Below are 24,107 nucleotides of genomic sequence, written 5' to 3' on the forward strand. Positions count from 1 at the left end.
TAGTTACGTGCATCAGGACTCCTCACGTAAAGTTACGTGCGGAGTGCTATGACATCATGGAGTTACGTGCATCAGGACTCCACACGTAAAGTTACGTGCGGAGTGCTATGACATCATGTCACGTGGAGGTGATCTAAAAAAAATCTGTCTGGTAACACAAGGAAATATTCACTCCGTGTTATTCAGATGTTATTTTATGTTATTCAAGTGTTATTGTGCTATGAGAATATTTCCGGTGTTATAATAATAAAACAAAATATCAGTAACACTTGAATAACACATAATAACACCTGAATAACACACAATAACACTTGAATAACACGAGAGGAATATTTTCTTGTGTTACCAAATATTTTTTTTTTCTGTCACCGTCACGTGACGTGATTTCATTGAACTCCGCTACACATCATTGTTCGGCTATTTTGTTAAAATTTTAATTATGCTAATCTATTTGTAAGTAAAAATCTTTTCTTTGCATAAATTTAATATCATGTTGACATGGTTAAAGATTGGGTATATACATTTAAAAGCGGAAATAAATACCGTTTTTAAATATTATTTTTAATTATAATCAGCCAAATGAGTCCAAAAAGATCCAAAAAATTTGGGATTCTCTAGTCACGTGATTCTGAGTGTGTGTTAACCTCTAAATATTGGGGGTCTAATAATTTTGACCTATGCCTCCCCATGATGACTCATGCTATTTTCGGCTAACACTAATTTAACAAATTTTCCTTAACTCATGTAATTAGATGAATTTGCTTAATTATGAACTAAGCTACCTATGTAATGAATCAAAATTTATAAATTTAGAAGGATTAATAAAAAAAAAGGTTATTATATTCCATTTAAAAATTCATGAAAAATTCTCCATAAAATATTTTTGTAATTTTTCAATTTCTTATGAATTTTAAAATAATTCAAAGATTAAGAATTTTTTTTTAAATGATTCATAGTAAATTAAAATTAAATTTAAAATATTACAATTAAATTAGAAAATAAAATGATTAATTATGCCTTATTCTTAAATTTTAGTTAATTTTAACAAATTAATTTATTTTCATAAAACAATGTCTTTTACATAAACATGGTTAAAATTCAAAAAAGATAGAGTTTTTCTTAAATTCGGATAAACTTTTGAAATAATTTACATAAGGAATTTATAACTTTTGTTGATTACATTATTTAAAAAAATTTCAAAATTAGTACATGTTTTTTATTAAATTTTAAAAAATACATAGAAAAATACATAAATAATAAACATATATGTTCTTCATAATTATAAAAATGGTGATTAATTAAATAAATATTTATTTATATTAATTATTTATTCAATTATTTAATTTAAAGGAATTCTAAATACTTGTCGACAAATAGGCAGCGAAATAGATAGTTTCAACCAAAAAATATTGCATCAGGACGCCACACGTATAGTTCTGTGCGGAGTCCAATAAAATTACGCCAAGTGGAGGTGATAAAAAAAAATCAGTCTGTTAACACAAGGGAATATTCCCCCCATGTTATTCCGTGTTATTCAGGTGTTATTGTGTTCTGGGAATATTCTTGGTGGTATAATAACACAATAACACATAAATAACACATGAATAACACACAATAACACATGAATAACACACAATAATACCTGAATAACACGGGAGGAATATTCCCTTGTGTTATCGAACATATTTTATTTTTTTTACTGTCACCGTCACGTGGCGTGATTTTATTGGACTCAGCACGTAACTTTACATGCGGAGTCCTGATGCAATATTATCTTAGTTTTAACCGGGGCCATCAAGAAGAAGTAATGCGTGGAAAAAAAAATTGCATTATATCTATAATTTGAATAAGATGAGTTGAAAATTCAAGCGTTTAAAATAAACGTACAATTAAACATATCTAAATAATAACTGCATTTTATAATTTTTTCAAAAAAATTAAATCTGAATTTTTTTGAATAACCCAAAACTCTTTAGCCATCATTTTAAAAACAAATTCCTTTATTCAACTTGTCATGATTTATAAGGTTCTTCAGCAAGATAAGAGCTGGATATTTAATTTAGAAAAAAAAAAATTGTATAAGAAATATAAAAAAAAAGGGCTTAACCAATATTTTTTTTAAACTGCTTTTGTTAAAACTAGGGGTGTAAACGAACCGAACACGAACGAACAAAGCCTCGTGAATTTATACAAAATTATTGAAACTCTTTTGTATCTCATCGTCAAACTAGTGCTCTTTCAATCCATTTTGTCGTACTCGGTGACCACGATGGCAGTGTCGTAGCTGATAAGCTTTACTTTGACTAGATCAAAACATTTAAAATTCTCTTTTTTGAAAAATATTGAACAATATCAGTTCTATTAATATCACTTTAGAATATATTCGATTATTAATTTTTTTAATCAAAATTTAAACCTTAAAAAGTTTAAAAAAAAATTATTGTTGAATTCAAATATGTCAATGTGGATCAGACCCATTATTTAGAGGGTTGTTTGGACAAGATAAACAAAATGGAAGAGAATAAAAGAGGGATTAAGGGCAGTCTATAAGTGCGGACGGCGTTTTCAAATCGCCGCCTAGCCGTTTGTTTTGCATGTTTGGAGAGATTATTCCAAAACCGCATTTTGTAATTTTGTTTACACGCGATCACGGGGTTATACTATATTTTTCCAAAATACCTCTAACTTTCCCAAAATACTCTATTTTCCTCAAAATTTCCAAAATACCTCTATCTTTCCTAAAATTACCCAAGCTCAAAAATCTACCAAAATATCCAAATTGACTCCAAACCTTGCCCAAATCAATCCTAAGCACCTAACAACTTCAATTACACCCAAATGCACCAAAATTGGCCAAAATTTCCAAAATGTCCATAAATCCCTAAAATGCCCAAATCGCCTCCAATTCCCACCAAATTTATTTCAAATTTCCCCAATTTCAAATCAAAATAACATTTCATCATGTCCAAGCCGGATTGAAACCAAATGCAAGCCGAATTGAACCCAAATTCTAAGCCTAAGTCAAATGCCCTAAATTGACCCCACTTCCAAATTCTATCAAATTAAACCATGTGACCAATTCAACTCCACCAAATTCACTTCCGAAACCCTTCATGACATTCTCCTAAACCAATTTGATCTCTCAATTGATTTTTAAATCAAGCCTAAGTCAAGGCCAAATTCAATTTTTAGCCCTAATTTTAAGCCCAAATTATCCAAATGGTACAAAACAATCAGTTTGAGGGTACACCATCTGAGGATCCAAATTTACATCTTGCTAGTTTTCTAGAACTATGTGCTACATTTTAATACGATGGTGTATCAAATAACATTGTTAGAATTAGAATTTTTCCTTTTTCCTTAAGGGATGAAATTAATATGTGGTTAAACTCATTAGCATCTGGATCAATTAGAACTTGGGGAGAGTTAGCACAGAAATTCTTAGCTAAGTATTTTCTACCTTCAAAAACTGCTAAGCTTAGAAATGATGTTACCTCATTTACTTAGTATGAAGGTGAGTCAAAATATGAAGCTAGGGAATGATTTAAAGAACTTCTTAGAAAGTGTTCACATCACAATTTACCAGATTAGTTAATTATTCAAATATTTTATAATGGGTTAGTAGGATCCCTTAGATCTATTATTAGTGTTGCTGTTGGAAAATCATTTATGTAAAATCATTTGATGAATCAAATGTATTAATTGAAGAGATGGCTATTAATAATTTGTAATGGCCCCCTGAAAGGGTAAATCCTAAGAATGTAGCTAGTATTCATGATAATGATGTAATTTCAATCTTAGCATCTCAAGTTACTGTGATATCTAGAAAGTTAGATCAATTTCGAATGAACTTATGCCCAACACCTCATGTGATTGAAGAAAATTCACTAGGACAATTGATTGATTCTCAACCATCATTTGAAACTTTAAACATAATTAAAAATAGACCCAATAACCCATATTCTAAATATAATAGCCCAGTTGAAAAAATCACCCTAACTTTAACTAGAATATTGCTTATGGTGGTGGAAATCAACAATGGGGGAACAATCAAGTGAACCCATTGGGAAACTGGAACAACCAGGGTAATACTAACATTAGATCTTCTTATCCTCCTGACTTTACCAATAACCAAATAATGAAGGAAAAGAAGTTGTCTTTAGAATAAGTGGTGTTACAAATGGCGAATCAATTACAAATTTTAAATACTATAATAAGAATTATGGAGAATCCAATGGGACAAATGGCTAATACTCTTAGCAATAGGCCTCAGGGAACATTTCCTGGTAACATTGAGAAAAATCCTAAAGATAAAAAACAAAGAAGAAGTAAACATTGTGAAATTGAGAAGTGATAGAGAATTGGAAACTCAAGTGGAAAAAGAGATTGAAGTTTAGAGGGAAGCTGAAGAATCTGAAGAAAATATTTCTAAGAACTTAGAAAACCCTACCTCTCTAACGAAGATCTATTTAGAAAGACCTCCACCTCCATTTCCATAGAAACTGAGATAGCAAAATTTAGATCAACAATTCTCAAAATTTTTTAAGATATTTTAGAAATTAACGATAAACATTCTTTTCGCTAAAGCATTAGAACAGATGTCAAGTTATGTGATACATCTAAAATATATAGTGTCTTCATACACATTTTTAGACTTATTTTTGAGATATTGCACTTTAATGAAATGTATTTATGTGTTGTTCTTTCAGGTACAATTAAATGGACGAAAAATGCTAAAAGGAGTAAAAAAGGGTCAAATTTGGAGCAAAAATGAACTGGGGCACCTAAGCGCCCAGGATTGGCATCTAAGCATCAGGTACCCCGTGCTTAAACACCAGAGTAGTTATGAGATGAATTATTTAATTTGAATGAATTTTTGAAGAGGTGTTTGAAGCAACCCTTGGTAAAAACATGGGAAATAGCCCATGTACACAAAAATTCTTTCAATTGAATTTTGAGGAGGCAACTTCTAGAAGATTCATTGAATAGAGACACCTTTTTGAAGAGACACCAAGACACCCCTGGGATTTATATAAAAAAAGACTTAGATTTTCTAAGAGAGGAGGCCAACCACCCATCAAATTTACAACCATCATCCATCTAAGTCGCCGTCGTCGACCACTTTTCTTTTTATTTTATTTTGAGTGTTTAGTTTGTATTGTGAGTGAAGGAACATAATTCAAAGAAACTTCAAGACATTTTGTGGAGAGGATTTGAGATAAGTGTTTATCTTTGTGACTACACTTGGTTTTAATTTCGATTTCAAGTTTGTGTGCATGATTTCTACTTTTAAACTCATTTGTGGTTGTATTTTCTTCATAAATTCTTAGTAGTTTTCTTTATCTTTTTCCTCAAAATGATAAAGTAAATAAAGTATTGGATGGAAGTTATTGAGAGCATTGATCTTTAATATTGGAAGAAGTTGTGATGATTTAACTCCATATACTTCATTTACTTCTTGATGTGGCCCATCGAGATGTTAAAATTTGTTGTGAGAAAATGTAAGAACCGGGATGATATTTTCTCAGTCAACAATTGAAAAAAATCACATGAGATTGTATGGAAGAGAATGTAATTCATATGATTGAGTGCAAATAAATAGAAAAATAATCTTTGAACGGTGTAGAGTAAATCACAGGCTAAAGCCCCTAATTTGATTTATGGTTTTAGGTTTTGATACGAGATGTTAGCGCCCAGGTAGAGGGAGAAGAGGGAACTCTAGAGTGAGAGATAATATCTTCCTTACCTAACCCGTCTTCAAGACTATTCAAATTGTAGATTAACCAATGTTCTTTATAGCATCTCTAGTAAGGCTAAAGAATATTGTTGCACTTATTTGACACAACACAATTAGCATACTTCCACAACAAAATTCCAATGCTTATTATGAATTCATGATAAGGAAAAAGATATTTTATTTATATCACCTTCATCTTACAAGTACTTAGTTAAGTTAATTAGTTGCTTACTTTATTTCATAAACTAAAAAATTATAAAAGGAATTGAATTTGCTTTCCTAGTTTAGCATCTTAAATTTAAGTAAGAATATTTTGCTAAGTAGATTTTTGTCTTCTAAAATTTCTAAATTTCTAAAAAGCATATAGCAATTTTCCCTATGGAATCGATATTCGGGGCATAATCAAAAAGTCTTATATTACTTGATAATGATATGTATACTTGCATAGTATCCCATATTTAAATATTATAATTATATTCTTATCTATTTCCTAGTGGAAAACTTATCTAACTTTTGCTTTGGATCAAGTTTTTGGCTTTGTTGCAAATTAAGAATAACTATTAAGGAATTAAGCTATAATCGCATACATCACATTTTACTTCTATATAGAAAGTCGGGAACAATTTTTTGGCATCGTTTCTGGGGAAAATATTGAAAATAAAAAAATATAAAAATTTTGGATAAAAGAAATTTCAAAAAAAGTTTTTAGAAAGCAAAATTTTTATTTTTACAATTCCTTATTTAAACTTTAAGATTTATTTTAGGAATATTATAGACTCATTTTTATATAAAATTCTTGTTTGAGTATTTTTATTTTTATTTTTATTTATTTTGTTTTATGTGTTTTATAGTAATGTATGCGTAGTCTAGGTTCCATAGAATGTATTCCTTACGACTCTGAATTAGAAAGAACTATTAGAAAAATTAAAAAATTAAAAATTACTGAAAGATTTTAAGAAATGACAAATAAAAATAATCAAAATGTTGAATAGTTTAGACCTTTAAGAGATTATGCAAAACCTACGGTAGATGAACTTCATTATAGTATTCAAAAACCCGCTATAGTGGCTAATTCATTTGAGCTTAAATCTGTTATTATCCAAATGGTATCAAATAATCAGTTTGGATGAGCACCAATTGAAGATCCAAATTTACATCTTGCCAATTTTTTAGAATTGTGTGCTACATTTAAATATAATGGTATATCCGATGATGTTATAAGACCTAGATTATGTCCTTTTTCACTGAGGGATAAGGCTAAGATATGGTTACATTCGTTATCACCTGGATCTATTAGAACTTAGAGTGATTTAGCACAGAAATTCCTTGCTAAATACTTTTCACCATAAAAAACTACAACACTTAGAAATGATATTACATTTTTTTTGTCAGTTTGAAGGGGAATCTATTTATGAATCATGAGAATAATTTGAAGAACTCTTAAGAAAGTGTCCACAGCATGCTATACCAGATTGGTTAATAATTCAAACTTTTTATAATGGATTAGCTGGATCTCTTAGATCTATTATCAATGTCGTTGCTAGTGGTTCATTGATGTTAAAACCATTTCATGATGCTTATAATTTAATTGAAGAAATGGATACAAATAATTTTCAATGGACTTCTTAAAGGGTAAATCTTAAGAAAGTAGCCAATATTGATGAAGCTAATGCTTTTGTCATGCTAGCAAATCAAGTTGCAGCAATTTCAAGGAAGTTGGACCATTTTGGAATGATTTTTTCTCAGCCAATTCCCATGATTGAAGAGATTTCATTAGGTAAAATGGTAGATTCTCAAGTATCATTAGAGACTTTGAATGCCATAAAAAATAAGTAGAATAACCCATATTCAAACTATTATAACTCAGGTTAGAAGAACCATCCTAACTTTAACTGGAACAATACTGCAGGTGGTAATAATTAGCAATGGGGACAATCAAGTAAACCCATTGGGAAACTGGAATAACCAATGAAACTGTAATTGTAGACATACTTATCCTCCATGTTTTAACAGTAATCCATAATTTAAGGAGAAGAGGTTCTCTATAGAAGAAGTGGTGTTTCAAATGGGAAATCAGTTACAAAGTCAAAGAGCTACAATTAGAAATATTGAGAATCAATTGGGACAAATAACAAATTCATTAAGTAAAAGATCCCAAGGAACACTTCCTAGTAATACAGAAATAAATCGGAAAGACTAGAATAAAGATTAAGTAAACTCGTTCAACTGAGAAGTGGAAGAGAATTGGAAGGTAGAGTTCAAAAAGAGACTAAATTTGAGAGAGAAGAGGTTGAAGAACCAAAAGAGCATGCTCCGAAAGGTTTAGAGAGACCTATTTATCCACTTAAAGTTGATATGGAAAAACCACCACATCCATTTCCTCAGAGGCTTCGACAATATAGGTTGGATAAGAAATTTTAAAAATTTATGGAAATTTTTAAGAAGCTTACAATTTCTATTCTATTTGCTGAAGCTATAGAACAAATGCTGAGAAATGTGAAGTTTATGAAGGATATTCTTAATAGGAAAAGGTGGCACTTAGTGAGGAGTGCAGTGCTATAATTTAGAAAAAGTTTCCTGAAAAGCTTAAAGATCCTAGTAGCTTTACAATTTTATGTGCAATTAGAGACAGATTTTATGGAAAAGCTTTATGTGATTCAGGAGCAAGCATCAAACTTATGCCATTATCAATATTTAAGAGATTAAGATTAGGAGAAAATAACCCCTACTACTGTAACTTTGCAGTTAGCAAATCGATCAATAACCTATCATAAAAGAGTTATAGAAGATGTTCTAGTGAAAGTGGATCAATTCATCTTTCCTGTTGATTTCATTGTGCTAGATTTCATTGTGCTAAATATGAAGGAAGATAAGAAGATACATATCATTCTAGGAGAGCTTTCCTAGCCACAGGAAGAACAATGATAGATGTGCAAAAAGAAGAATTAACTACAATGATAGATGTGCAAAAAGAAACATTTAATATAATTAACTATGCACGTCAATGATCAAACAATTACATTTAATATTTCCAAATCAATAAAATACCCTGTAAAAGGAAAAGCTGATGAATGTTATAGAATGGAATATAGAATGGATGTTATAGAATGGATGTTATAAGATACTTAAGTGAATTTCATTTAAAAACAACGTATGAAGAGAAATCGAAATTTAAAGAGTTAGAACACGAGTAAGAAGAGGAATTAGATCAATATGAAGATTTATATAAGGAAGATTCAAGTTATGTTCATGAAAGTTTTGAAGTTTTGAACACAACAAGAAAAGATACATCTTTTTGTCCATCAATTGAAAATACTACAGAGCTTGAGTTGAAGTTGCTTTCTGAACATTTGAAATATGCCTTTTTAGGTGATTCATCTACATTACTTGTTATAATTTCCTCAAAATTAATTATAGAAGAAGAAGAGAGTTTGATGAACACTTTAAAGAGTTATAAGAAAGCCTTTGGATGGACAATTGTTGATATAAAAGGAATCAGTCCTTCAATTTGTATGCATAGAATTCATATGGAAGAGAACTGCAAACCCATGGTTAATCCTCAAAGGAGATAAAATCCTATTATGAAAGAAGTTGCTAAGAAAGAAATTATAAAGTGGTTAAATGTTGAAATTATCTACCCTATTTCAGATAGTGCATGGGTTAGTCTGATTCACTGCCTTCCTAAGAAAAGAGGAGTGACTGTGACTATGAATGAACATAAAGAACAAAATGAGTTAATACCAACAAGACAAGTCAAAGGATGGTGAATATACATCTCACCACTATGAAAGATCATTTTCCACTACCCTTTCTAGATCAAATGCTGGATAGACTAGCTGGGCACAGATACTTTTATTTTCTGGATGGTTATACTGGTTATCACCAAATACAAATGGCTTTTGAGGATCAAGAGAAAACAATTTTTATCAGTCCTTATGGTACATTTGTTTTTAGAAGAATGTCCTTTGGTTTATGTAATGAACCTACTACATTTCAAAGATGCATGATGACAATTTTTTGTAATTTACTTGAGAAAGGGATTGAAGTTTTTATGGATAACTTTTCAATGTTTGGAACTTCATTTGAAGTATGTTTAAAACATCTATAAAAAATTATTAAGCGCTGTGAAGCAACAAATTTAGTCCTTGACTGGGAGAAATGCCAATTTATGGTAGTAGGAGAAATAGTTTTGGGACATCAAATTTCAGAAAATATTATAGAAGTAGACCCTGCATAATTTCAAGTGATCGCTAATTTACCTCACCCAACAAGTGTAAAGGAAATTAGGAGTTTTTGAAGATATGTTGATTCTACAGGCGTTATATTAATAAATTTTCAAAAATTGCTAAGCCTCTATGCCATTTACTTAAAAAAAGATTTAATATTTAATTTTGATAAAGAGTGCTTAAAAGCTTTTGAATTATTAAGAAAAAAATAGTCACTGCACCAATTCTTGTTTCACCAGATTTAGAAAAATCTTTTGAATTAATGTGTGATGTTAGTGATTATGCTATTGGAGTTGTTTTAGGACAAAAGCAAAAGTAAGATAAGATTTTCAAGATTATCTATTATGCTAATAGAACTTTTAATGAAGCTCAAATTAATTATACCACAATTTAGCAAGAGTTATTAACAGTAGTATATGCTTTTGATAAATTTAGATCATACTTAATTGAAACTAAATGTATAGTGCATACAAATCATTCTGCTATTAATTATTTAATGAAAAAAAGGATGCAAAACCAAGATTGATAAGATTGATTCTTCTTTTGTTAGAATTTTACTTTAAAATAGTAGATAGGAAGGGAGCTCAAAATCAAATTGTTGAACATCTGTCCAGGCTTTAATTGGAAAAATCGTTTAATTTTAAAAAAGAAATTAATGAACATTTTCCAAATGAGGAATTGTTCAATGTTAATGAGTGGAGTGTTCCATGGTATGCCAACAATGTGAACTTCATTATCAGTGATATTATACCATATGGAACGACATACCAATAAAAGAGAAAATTTAAACATGAAGTTAAGACTTATTTTTGGGATGACCCATTTTTATATAAATAAGAAAAGGATCTTATTATTTGAAGATGTGTGCCTTTAGAAGAAACTTATGAAATTATCAAAAAATGTTATAATTTTGATTTTGGGAGACATCTTGGTGTTGATAAAACAACATACCAAATTTTACAATCTGGATTTTATTGGACTACAATCTTTAGAGATGTTAAAGCTTATATGAAAACTTGTGATCGATGTCAACGAGTAGGTAATATTTCTAGGAGGAATGAGATGCCCCTCAATTATGTGTTAGAAGTTGAGATATTTGATGTTTGGGGATTATATTTCATGGGACCATTTTTACCATATTTCAAAAATTTATATATATTATTAGCAGTAGACTATGTTTCTATATGGATAGAAGCTGCTGTTTTACCTCGATGTGATGCTCAAATTGTTGCAAAGTCTTTAAGAACGAACATATTTTGTAGATTTTGTATGTCAAGAGTAATTATAACTGACGAGGGAAGACATTTCGGAAATGAAATAATGGAGAAGTTATTAAAGAAATATCATATTAACCATAGAATTACTACTGCTTATCATCCTCATATAAGTGGTATAAGTGGTTTGGCTGAATAAGTGGTTTGGCTGAATTATCCAATCATGAAATTAAAATAATGGTAGAAAAATCTGTAAATCCAACCAAAATGGATTAGTTAGGTGCTAGATGTTATATATTTCTACCATCTTCTTCATGCATCAGTGATATCCTTTTGACTATTTTAATGCCACCCCCATAAAGACTAATATTTGGTAAAACGTGTCACTTACCAGTTGAACTTGAGCGTAAAGCATATTGGGCTATTAAGAATTTAATTACAATATGAAAGATGTTGATGAGAAAAGGTTATTGTAATTAAATGAGCTTGAAGAGATAAAGAATGAATCTTATGAAAGTGCTAAGATTTATAAAGAAAAAAAGAAGAAAGAAGATGTGGCATGATCGTCGAAGGATTCTTACTAAAACTTTTCAGCCAGGGCAGCAAGTTTTGCTTTATAATGCAAGGTTAAGATTATTTTCAGGCAAACTTAAGTCTAGGTGGATGAGTCATTTGTTGTGATGAAAGTTTATCCTAATGGAGCTGTAGATATCAAAGATACTAAAACTGATAAAATATTCAAAGTGAATGGTCACAGATTGAAATCCTACTTTTTAGTTGACCAACTTAAACTAAATGACTTTCTGATGTTGGGTTAACCAGAATAAATACTGGTTACCTCACGCTGACGATGTTAAACCAAGCACTCTGTGGGAGGCACCCATAGTTATCTATTTGTTTATTTTTATTTTTATGTTGTTGTGTGTGACTTAGAAAATTATGGTTATATTTTGACTATATAATGAGTTAGTGATTATTCTAAGACCTTAAAGATGACTTAAACATGTAGAACGAATGTTTGAACATTAAGTTGACCTGTGCTAAATTGAGATATGGTGCTTAAGCGTGACAGTTAAAAAAATGTGCTAAATTCGGTTTCTAGAAGTTTAAACCGTGAATTAGTTATCTTGAATGTGGGAGACGGTTCTAGGACATGCCAAGAAGTTTTAGGAGTAGTTTAGAGCCTATAAATAGAGGGTATGAGTAGAAATCTCACCGCACCTCCATTTAACCCTAAATTTTAAGTGAAAAGAGAGGAGTTTTGAAAAATTACATCTTGGGAGAGCGATTTGAAGAAGAATGAGGAAGTAATGGGAAAAAAATTTATTAGTCAGAGTGCGCAAGAGATGTATAACAGTTTCCTCGTTGTTAGTATCGAAGGAATAGCGGAGAAAATCACTAAAATTGAGGCTAACGTGGCTTCAATTGAAGCAAAAGTGATGGAAGTTATCGCACATCTGGATCATATGGGATGACCACTTAAGATGCTGTTTAGCCATACAAATTTTATAGAAGAAGCGAATAAGACAATGTTTCTACAGAATAAGTGGATTGAAGAAGATTCAACTAGAGTTATTAATCATCTTCCATTCTTTCAGATATACATTCTAAATGCTAAAGGAGAAACTATCGATAGGCCAAAATTTGTTCCATCGACTAGAGAGTGGAATTAAGTTTGTGTTTAATGTTAAGCGTGTTTAGTGTTTTATTAATGTTAAGTGTGTTTAGTGTGTTTTAATGTTATGTTTGTCTAGTGTTTATGTTAGGAATTTTTTTTCTCATCTGAGCTATTTGGATGGAGAATTTTTCTATTTGAAAGTGTTTGTAATCGTTTATGAATTAATATAAGTGTTTTTTTTTGTGAGGGATTTTATGTTATTGTGTGTTGAATAGAAATAGTTCAGTTTGGTGAATCTTGATTGAAAGAAGAGATAAGACGGGAGGAAATAGTCATTATAGTGTTTTGAGGCAACATAGGGTTAGCTGACTTAGGCTAGACTTGCATTTCACTTAAAAAAAATTAAAATTTGTGCACTGGTGCCAAAGTGCCAAAACCCGCACTTAAGCACTGTCTAACCGAGAGACAAGCGCCTAAGCGCCAAACCTTTCGTGCTTAAGCGTCGGTTCATGAAAACTGGTTCACGAACGGTGTTAAGTGAAAAATCAATCCAAAAAACTCCATTAACACACCTTTCCGTCACCTTCTTCCTTGGGTTTTATTGATGTTGGGGCTAGGGCACACCATATTTGAAGATGTGAAAAATCAATCCAAAAAACTCCATTAACTCACCTTTCCGTCACCTTCTTCAATTTGATATCCTTAAGGTAAGAGCTTCACTTCTATGCAAAATTTTTTTATTTTCAATTTGTCTTTTTTGATCACATTCATGAGCTACCCAAAAATCACTATTCATGGTGAAAATTTGAGAAAAATTGATGGAAAATGCATAGATTTGTTAGTTTAAGTTTTTAGGAGTTTAGTTTAGTGATTTGGAGTTAAATTTGAAATTTATTTTGAATTTTATACTTTTTTTAGAAAATGACACCAAGAATGAAGATAAGTAAAGGGAAAGCTCCATTCAATTCAAGTAAACTTGTCAGTTTGAGAGCTCAGGATCAATACAATGATGCTCTGCATTTGAGGAAGTTGATTCCTGGGCGTTTTAAAAGTCCGGGAGGAGCTGTGGAAGATTTGATTCTTTGCCACCAGTTGGAGCGGTTCTATTATTTTTCTGCTGTCGCAGTGATTTCTGTTGTATGAGAGTTTTATGCAAATATCCCTGAAGCTGATGAAGAAGGAGTCATTGTGAGGGGGAAGACAATATCATTTTCTCCTAAGGTAATTAATCAGCTTTATCAATTGCCTCTGAGTACTGTGTGTTTTTATTCAAACTATAGTCCTACTAAGGAGGAGTTAGACGAGATTATTTCATCTTTGACTTATGCGTGAGGGTTATGGAAGATCACAAATGAAAGAAGAGTAAACTTTTCTGCTTTAAAGTTGGATGCCACTGCAAAGGCATGACATTATTTTATTTCTGCTCGTCTGCTACCTACAAATCATCTTAGTGAAGTGACTCGAGATCGAGCAACCTTGAATTATTGCATTCAATAGTTCAAGCTTATTGATATTGAAGCTTTGATTCATGTAATTATTACCAGTTTAGCCGTCGCTGCTACTACTACAGGGTTGTGATTCGCATCCTTGATCTTGGATTCGCATCCTTGATCTTTTCTATATGCGAGTAGGCTGGAGTTAGATTTGACAGCTGAGAGGAGATTTTATAGCCACTAAGGCCCATTACCAGTATGAATGTGAAGTCTTATTCACATCATTCTATTTTTGGCTGGAGGGGTTGATTCTTCAGTAGTTCTGCTGCTTTGACGTCACGAGCCTCTACTTCACATGCTTCTACATCATGAGGTCAGACTTCTGGATCTGATTCTCAGTCATAGTTATTGCAGAGGATTTTGAATAATGTCATTTATACCAATGAAAATGTTTCAAAACTAGAACATTTTGCTGAGCATATGGATGGGTATATGAAGAGACGTAGTGATTATGATTTTGAATTCAACTTAGCTATGGAAAACCTTATGAGAGGTAACCAGGATGTTGTATTTCCTCAATACCCTAGATATCCACCATATGAACCTGCAGCTGTTTGGCGTAGTGATGATAGTGATGAAGAAGAGGGTGATGATTAGTTTGGATCTTTAGTTCTATTTGATGTTTTCAGTCTATGTGTTGGTAAGAGATGTTGTTGGTACTAGTATTATGTACTTTTTGTTATGTTTTTAGTTGTTATTGTAGAGACTGTTCGTTTTTGTTATGTTGTGTTTGGTTTCGTATACCTACTGTGATGTATTTGTGTTTAGTGAGTAGTTATTATGTTTAGTGGTAGTAATTATTTTAATTGTGTTGTTGTATTTAGTTAGTTTGTGCTGAACTTAATTCTAGAATCTTAGGAAGGTTTAGAGTCTAGCTAACTTTTTACTTTTAAAAGTTGCATGTTTAAATTTTTCAATTTATTACCAGCTATTTTTCTTTATGTTGCAATCATGTATATTTTTTAGTGTGTTTGTTTGCTTTTATGTTATACTCCACTGCATAGAAGTCTGATGAATCTCTATATATTAAGAAAATTAAAATTTAATCAATTTAAAATTTTTACTCCAGTTTTTAATTTTCTTACTTGCATATTTAGGATATGTAAATCCTTGCAAGCATGTTATGTTTAGTTTTCATTTCTGTAAATAATTTTATGATGCTAACATGTTTTATTTCTAATAAAAAATTAAGTTTGGGGGGGGGAATGAAAAATTTTTCTAAAAAGAACTTACAAATTTATTTGTTCTCAAATGTATTTCAAATAAATTTGATTTTGATTTGAAAAATGACTGTGTATATGATGTTATATTAGGGAAGTAAAATTTTGAATTTAAAAATGAGTAAGAGAATTTTGTTAAAATTTATAGTAATGAAGAAAAATTTAAAGTTAAAAATTTTTAGTGTGGAAAATGCTAAATATAGTGTAACTATCTTTGGTAGGAAAAATTGTATTTTTGAAAAAATTAGAAATTTTAGATTTTTATTTTCAAAACATAAATTTCTTTTATTGAAATTAATTTTCAAAACTTTTTTCATTACTATTATTAGGTTTTTAATTAAAAGAAAAATATCAAATCTTTGCTTTAGGAAAGGAAGAGTGGAGTTCAAAACCATTAAAGGTCTGTCTAGATATAATAATCCTTTCCTTAAAAAAAATAAAAAGGAAAATAAAATAAAAGGAAAAAGAAAATAAAAAAAACAAAAAGAAAAAGAAAAGAAAAAGTTGAAAAAAGGGAGGAGAATCATGAGAATTAGTGCCTAATAAAAAATTGGTTCCACATCTGATCTTTCTAAAGTATAAGACTTAAAAAACTCTTAAGCTTAAGGATATAATATAGTCAGCAAAATTATGCTTAATAAACAATTTTTAAATGGAGATGATAAAATGCCTAAACTCTATATTTGGAAAATCTATAGTATTTTGAATTACATTGGAACTTATTTTTTCATATTTTTTAACTTTAACTTTAAGTTGATTTCATTTACTAATATTTTTTCTAAATTGGACTATTATATTTCTACATCAAAATTTTAGTAACTCATAAAGAAACTTTGTATATAGGTCACTTGAGGACAAATAATATCTTAAGTTTGGGGGATTTTGATCACTTAAAATATATAGTATTTTTATACAAATTTTTATACTTTTTTTTGAGATATTATGCTTTAATGAAAGTTATTTATGTGTTTTTCTTTAACGTATAATTAAATGGATGAAAAATGGTAAAAGGAGTGAAAAGGGGTAAAATTTGGAGGTAAAATTTGGAGCAAAAATGAATAAAATTTGGAGCAAAAATGAAAAAAGGTGCAAAAATGAACTAGGGCGTCTAAGCGCCAAGGATTGGCGTGTAAGTGTCAGAGGAGCAGTGCCTAAGCGATAGAAGTAGTTATGAGATGAATTATTTAATTTGAACAGATTTTTGAAAAGGAGATTGAAGCAACCCTTAGTAAAAATGTGGGAAATATCCCTTGGACACTAGACACGAAAATTCATTCAATTGACTTTTGAGGAGGCAACTTCTAGAAGGTTCATTGAATGAAGACACCTTTTTGAAGGGACACCAAGACACCCATTAGATTTTTATGAGAAAAGAATTAGATTTTCCAAGAGGGGAGGCCAGCCACCCATCAAATTTACAACCATCATCCCATCTAAGTAACTGTCGTCATCGCCGCCGGCCACTTTTCTTTATATTTTATTTTGAGTGCTTAGTTTGTATTATGAGTGAAGGAAGAGAGTTCAAAGGAAGTTCAAGACATTTGTTGGAGAAGATTTGAGATAAGTGTTTATCTTTGTAACTATAATTGGTTTTAATTTAGATTTCTTGTTTGTGTGCACGATTTCTACTTTTGAATTCATGTGTGGTTGTGTTTTCTCCATGGATTTTGAGTCGCTTTCTTTATCTTTTTTCTTAAAAATATAAGTGCTTAAGTGTTGAAAGGAAGTTGTGTGAAGTATTAGGCTTCATTGTTGGAAGAAGTTGTGATGATTTGGAACCTTGCACTTCATTTCCTTCAAACTTTGGCCAATTAAGATGTTAATACATGTTGTGAGAATATGTAAGATCCAAGATGGTATTGTCTCAGTCAATAAGTGCTTAGAATCACATATTGATTTCATGGATGAGAGTGTAGTTCATAGGTGTAGTTCATAGGGTTGAGTGCAAATAAATATGGAAATAAACTTTTCAAGGATGTAGAATTAGAGGACTTTAGAGTGACAGGATAAAGCCTCCAACTTGATTGGGGAGAAGGCATAAGATAAGTATTGAGACTAACCTTCTGAATATAGTCAAGAGAGGTTTCTCCAATTTAAAAGAAAAGTGACTTAGCAATCCTTCAGTTAGTTGATCGATCTATCACATATCCTAAGGGTTATAGAAGATGTATTGGTAAAGGTAGATAAATTTATCTTTCCTGTGGGTTTCATTATTTTAGATATGGAGGAAGATAAATAAATTCCAATTATTTTAGAGAGACCTTTCCTTGCCTCTAGAGGAGCCATGATAGATGTGCAAAAAGGAGAGATAACTATGAGAGTTAATAACCAGTAAATTAATATTAACATATTAAAATCAATGAAGTATCCTGTAAAAGAAAAAGATGATGAGTTTTTCATAATGGAGACTGATGATAACTTAATTAATGACCATTTTAGAGAAAGCAGTGAAGTCAAAACAAAACAAAAAGAACTAAAGGATGAAACTGAAATTGAATTTCAAGGTGAATCAATTGAAATGAACACTAAGGGTTTAAATTATGTTTAGGAAAGTTTTGAAATTTTAGACACTACTGAAAATAGTAAACCTCTAATTTTGTATATTAAAAAATCTCCTAAACTTGAAATGAAAGTTCTCCTTATGCATTTAAAGTATGCATTTCTATAGAACTCATCAACATTATTGATACACCTTAAAATTACCATTTTTAATATACATTTATATTTATTTTATGCAAATTTTTTATGATATTGCACTTAAAGGAATGTATTTTACATGTTTTTGGTTTCAGGAACAAGAAATGGATCTTCAAAGAAAATGAGGGCAAAATAGAACAAAATGACACAACACATATGACAACATAGCGCCAGCCTTTGGTGCCTAGCACCAACTATTCAACATGATGGGTGCCATAATGCCCCAGAGTGGCACCATAGTTCCAAAGAAGGTTTCTCTGGAAGATGCAATGAATTTGGATAAATTTTGAAGTGGATCTTGAAGTGACCCTTAGTTATTTCCATTGATCTATTAAAATAGGTCAATGGCTGAACAAAAATGAAGACTTGAAAGAGACTTTTAGAGAACTTTTAGGAGAGTTATAGAGTCCAGAGAGGGTGTGTGAGTTCATAGTTGAGAGAGTTTGATTGTGTAAGAATAGTTTGGAGATTTTTTTAAGGAAACTTCAGGAATTGCTTGGGGAGAAGGCATAAGATAAGTACCTTGTATTTGTGTTTGAGATTTTATTGTTAAGACTTGGCTTTCAATAGAATCATGTGTTTTATTTTATCTCTACGAATTCTGAATAGCTTTTCTTTTATTCTTCTTACATATGGAAGCTAATAATGTGGGATGAGAATGATTTAAAGATTACTTTTATTTTAGAATATTGTGATGGTATTTTCACCAATTCTTTGTTGACTTTATAAATTGGTCATTTGTGTTGTTAAAATCTATTGCGAAACATAATGACCCGGGTGGGCTATGATTTCACCAACTAGTGAGTACCATACTTAACTTTGGATAGAGCCATTGCAATCGTCCAAGTGCGAGTGCAAATAGATAAAGAGATAAGTTTTGATGGGCATGAAAATGATGTTTCTAGGATGACAAGTTAGATTATTTTGTTAATTTTATCTTTAATTTGGGTCTAAGGGTCCCTAGTAGGTCCTGTAGAAAGGGAATAGTGAGTAATCTAGAAGTGAGAGGTTAGAATCTACTTAGCACAACTACACAAGCTGGAATAAACATAAAGTTAGTCAATGTTCTTTGCTAGCACTGAGAGGGGATAAGGAATAGGTATGCTACTATTTGTCACAATAAATTATTTTATAATTTAAATCATTCAAATCTTACACTGATTAAGTACACTTTGCAAGGGTAAAGATCTTTTCTTAATATTCAAACCCTTTTAAAATTTATTAGTCTTTTAAACTTTGTTCTTACTTTCAGCTTAAATTTAGACTGCACATAAATTTAGCTTTAATTATTTACAAATATTTTGACACCATTATCTTATCTTTTTTATCTATAATTTAAATAAAGTTTTTCTAAATCATTATTAAAAAGTTACAGATTTCCTGTGTGTTCTATCCTGAAGTTTTTAAAGAAATTCCTATATTATTTGAAATGATGTGTATACCTGCATAGTACCCCTAGTGTGAAGGCTTATTATTTCTTTTCTAAATCATTTTATTTATCACACTAGCAACTATATATAATTTGATCCAAGTTTTGGGCAATCTTTTGGAGTATAAATATCTATGTAGATTTATTTCAGAAGAATTAAAAATTAATTTCAGTACTTTTTTCATTTTCAAAAACCATAAAAAACTTAATTAAAAAACAAAAAATTAAAAATCTTTTAGGAGTATTTTTATTTTCTAAAATTTTACCTGTTGTATGTTTAGTTTGAGATCTAAAGGTTTAGTGCCTTAAGATTCTGAATTTGTGCAAATGATAATAAAAATTAGAAAACAAAAAGAACTTCACCATTTACAAGAAATGGTGAAAATGTTACAAAATAACATTGATAATCAAATTTTTGAAAATGAACATCATAACATACAAAGACCTTTGAGGGACTATGCAAGCCCTACAACAAATGAAATTCATTTAAGTATACAAAATCCTGATGTAGCTACTAACTCATTTGAACTTAAACCTGTAATTATAAAAATTAAACAAAATAATTAGTTTGGGGGAATACCATCTGTGGATCCAAATTTATATTTAACAAGTTTTCTAGAACTGTGTGCTACATTTAAAAATGACGGTGGATCAAACGAGACTGCCAGACTTAGTCTTTTTCCTTTTTTCCTTAAGGGATAAAGTCAAGATGTCGTTAAACTCATTATAACCTGAATCTATTAGAATTTGGGAGGATTTAGCATGGAAATTCTTAGCTAAGTATTTTCCACCTTAAAAAAATGTTAAACTCAGAAATGATATTACTTCTTTTACTCAATATGAAGAAGATTCAATATACAAAGCTTAGGAAAGATTTAAGGAACTCCTTAGAAAGTGTCCACATTATGCTTTGTCGGACTGGTTAATCATTCAAACTTTTTTATAATGGGTTAGTAGGATCCCTCGGATCTTTCATAAACACTACTGCTGGTGGTTCATTAATGTCAAAACCATTTGATGAAGCTTATTCATTGATTGAAGAGAGGCTATGAATAATTTTCAATGGTCCTCTAAAAGGGTAAATCCAAAAAAAGTAGCCAATATTCATGATAATGATGTTATTTTAATGGTTACATCTCAAGTAGCAGCATTATCTAGGAAAATAGACCAAATTGGAATAATGTTTCTCAAACAGCCCATGTAATTGAAGAAAGTTCATTATGACAGATGATTGATTCTTAAACCTCATTAGAAACTTTAAATTCTATTAATAATAGACCCAATAACCCATATTCTAACTATTAGAACCCAAGTTCGAAAAACCATCCCAATTTTAACTGGAATAATAATTATAGTGGTGGAAGTCAACAATGGGGGAACAACCAAGTAAATCTATTGGGAAACTGGAACAACCATGGTAGTTCTAACTATAGACCTACGTATCCTCTTGGATTTAGAAGTAACCAACAATTTAAGGAGAAGAAGTTATCTATAGAAGAAGTGGTTTTACAGATAGAAAATCAATTACCAAGTTAAAGTGCTGCTATTCGAAACATTGAGAATCAACTACGACAAATTGCTAATGCACTTAGCAATAGGCTTAGGGAACACTTTCTAGCAATGTTGAAATCAATCATAAAGACAAAAACAAAGAACAAGAGCAAGTTAAAATTTTCCAACTTAGGAGTGGAAGAGATTGAATGCTGGAGTTCAAAAAGAGATTGAAGTTGTGAGAAAAAATAAAGAAATTGAAAAACCTGAAGAAACTATTCCTAAGGAAGTAAAAAAAACCTATATCTCCAAATAAGATTAATTTAGAAAGACCCCCCACCTCCTTTTCCTCAAAGACTTAGGAAGCAAAAGTTGGATAAAAAATTTTTAAATTTTTTTGAGATATTTAAAAAGTGTACAATTTACATTCCTTTTGCTGAATTTTGTAGAAACTTTGGAATAGATACCAAAGTATGCCAAATTTATGAAAGAAATTTTAAACAAGAAGAGGAAGTTTGAAGATTATGAAACGATTGCACTTAATGAAGAATGTAGTGCAATAATTCAAAAAAAGCTTTCTCAAAAGCTTAAAAATCTTGGTAGCTTCACTATACCTTGTGCGATTTGAGAAAAATTTTTTGGAAAAGCTTTATGTTATTTAGGAGGTAGCATTAATTTCACACCATTATCTATTTTTAAAAGGTTAGGTTTAGGAGATATTTCTCCCACTACTGTAACCTTATAGTTAGTTGATCGATCTATCATCTATCTTAAGGGGGTTATAGATGATTTGTTGGTTAAAGTGCATAAATTTATCTTCCCTGCTGATTTCATTGTGTTAGATATGGAAAATGATAAAGAAATACCTATCATTCTTGGTAGACCATTCCTTGCGATCGAATGAGGGTTGATATATGTGCAAAAAGGAGAAGTAATAGGAGAGCTAATGACCTGGAAGTTACATTTAATGTGCTTAAATCAATGAAGTATCCTAATAAAGGAAAATATGGTAAATGCTATATAATGAATATTATTGATTATATGATTGTTAATCATTTATAAGAAAGATGTGAAGCCATAACAGATCAGAGAGAATTTAAGCGTGAAAATAAAATTGATTTTGAAGACAAATCAAATGAGATAATTACTTAGGATTCAAATAATGATCAGGAAAATTTTGAAATTTTAGATATTACTGAAATAGTAAAACCTTAACTCATTTAACGGAAAAACCTTCTTAACTTGAAATAAAGTTGCTCTCTAATCATTTAAAATATACACTTTTTGGGAACTCATCTACATTACCAGTTATAATATCCTCAGACTTAATTGCAGCACAAGAAGAGAAATGATTGGAGATATTAAGAAATCATATGAAAGCCTTTGTATGGACATTAGCTGATATTAATAGAATTGGTCCTTCAATTTGCATGCATAGAATTTTGATGGAAGATAATCATAAGCCTAAGGATTATCCTCAAAGGAGATTGAACCCTATAATGAAAGAAGTTGTTAAGAAAGAAATTTTAAATTTGTTGGAAGTTGGAATTATTTATCCTATTTTTGATAGTTTTAGGGTTAGTCCTATTCATTGTGTTCCTAAGAAAGGGGGAGTGACTGCAATTATTAACAAAGGGAATTAACTAATTCCTACAAGCCAAATCTCTGAGTGGCGAATTTGTATTGATTATAAAAAATTAAACCTCAATACTAGGAAAGATCATTTTTCTCTACCTTCTCTAGACCAAATGTTGGATAGACATGCGAGGCATCATTATTTTTTGTTTTTGGATGGATATTCTGGATACCACCAAATACCCATAGCTCCCAAGGATCAAGAGAAGACAACATTTACTAGTTCATATAGGACTTTTTCTTTTAGAAGAATGTCATTTAGATTTTACAATGCACCTACAACTTTTCAAGGATGTATGATGTAAATTTTATGTGATTTAATTGAGAATGAAATTGAACTTTTTATAGATGATTTCTAGTTTTTAGAACCTCTTTCATATCATGTTTAAATCACTTAACGAGAGTTCTAAAATACTGCGAAGAAACAAGTTTTGTTCTCAATTGGGAAAAATTTTAATTTATGGTTGCATGAAGAATTGTATTAGGACATAAGATTTTTGAAAATGACATGGAAGTAGATCTAACAAAAATTCAAGTTATTATTGAATTACCACCTCCTATGTCTAATGTTTTTTTAGCATGTTGGGTTTTATCGGCATTATATTAAAAATTTTTAAAAAATTGCTAAGTCGTTGTATCATCTTTTAGAAAAAGACACAAAATTTGATTTTAATGAGCTAAGTCGTTGTATCACCTTTTAGAAAAAGACACAAACTTTGATTTTAATGAGGAATGCCAAAATGCCTTTAATTTATTAAAAAGAAAAATGAATCATTGCACCTATTTTTATTTCACCTGACTGGGAAAAACCCTTTAAATTAATGTGTGATGTAAGTGATTATGTTATAGGGGATGTATTAGGGCAATGATATGATAAATTTTTCAACGTGATATAATATGCTAGTAAAACCCTTAATGATGCTCAAATTAACTACACTACTACTGAAAAGGAATTATTAGCTATAACGTATGCTTTTGATAAATTTAGACCTTATCTTATTGGATCTAAATGTATTGTGCATACTGATCATTCTGTTATTAAATATTTAATGATGAAGAATGATGTAAAACCATAATTAATTAGATGGTTCCTTCTAATGCAAGAAGTTAATTTTAAGGTAGTGGATTGGAAGGGTACTGATAATCAGATAAATGACCATTTGTCAAGTCTTGAATAGAAAAATAATGTTAACTTTAATGATGAAGTAAATGAAAATTTTCCTGATGAACAACTATATGTGATTAATGAATGGCAAATTTTGTGGCATGCTGATATAGTAAATTACTTAGTTTGACCTACGGATTAGATAGCCATCAAATAAAAAAGTTTTGTCATGATTCAAAATT

Source organism: Phalaenopsis equestris, unplaced genomic scaffold, assembly GCF_001263595.1.
Source record: "Phalaenopsis equestris unplaced genomic scaffold, ASM126359v1 Scaffold233395, whole genome shotgun sequence".
NCBI lineage: Eukaryota > Viridiplantae > Streptophyta > Magnoliopsida > Asparagales > Orchidaceae > Phalaenopsis > Phalaenopsis equestris.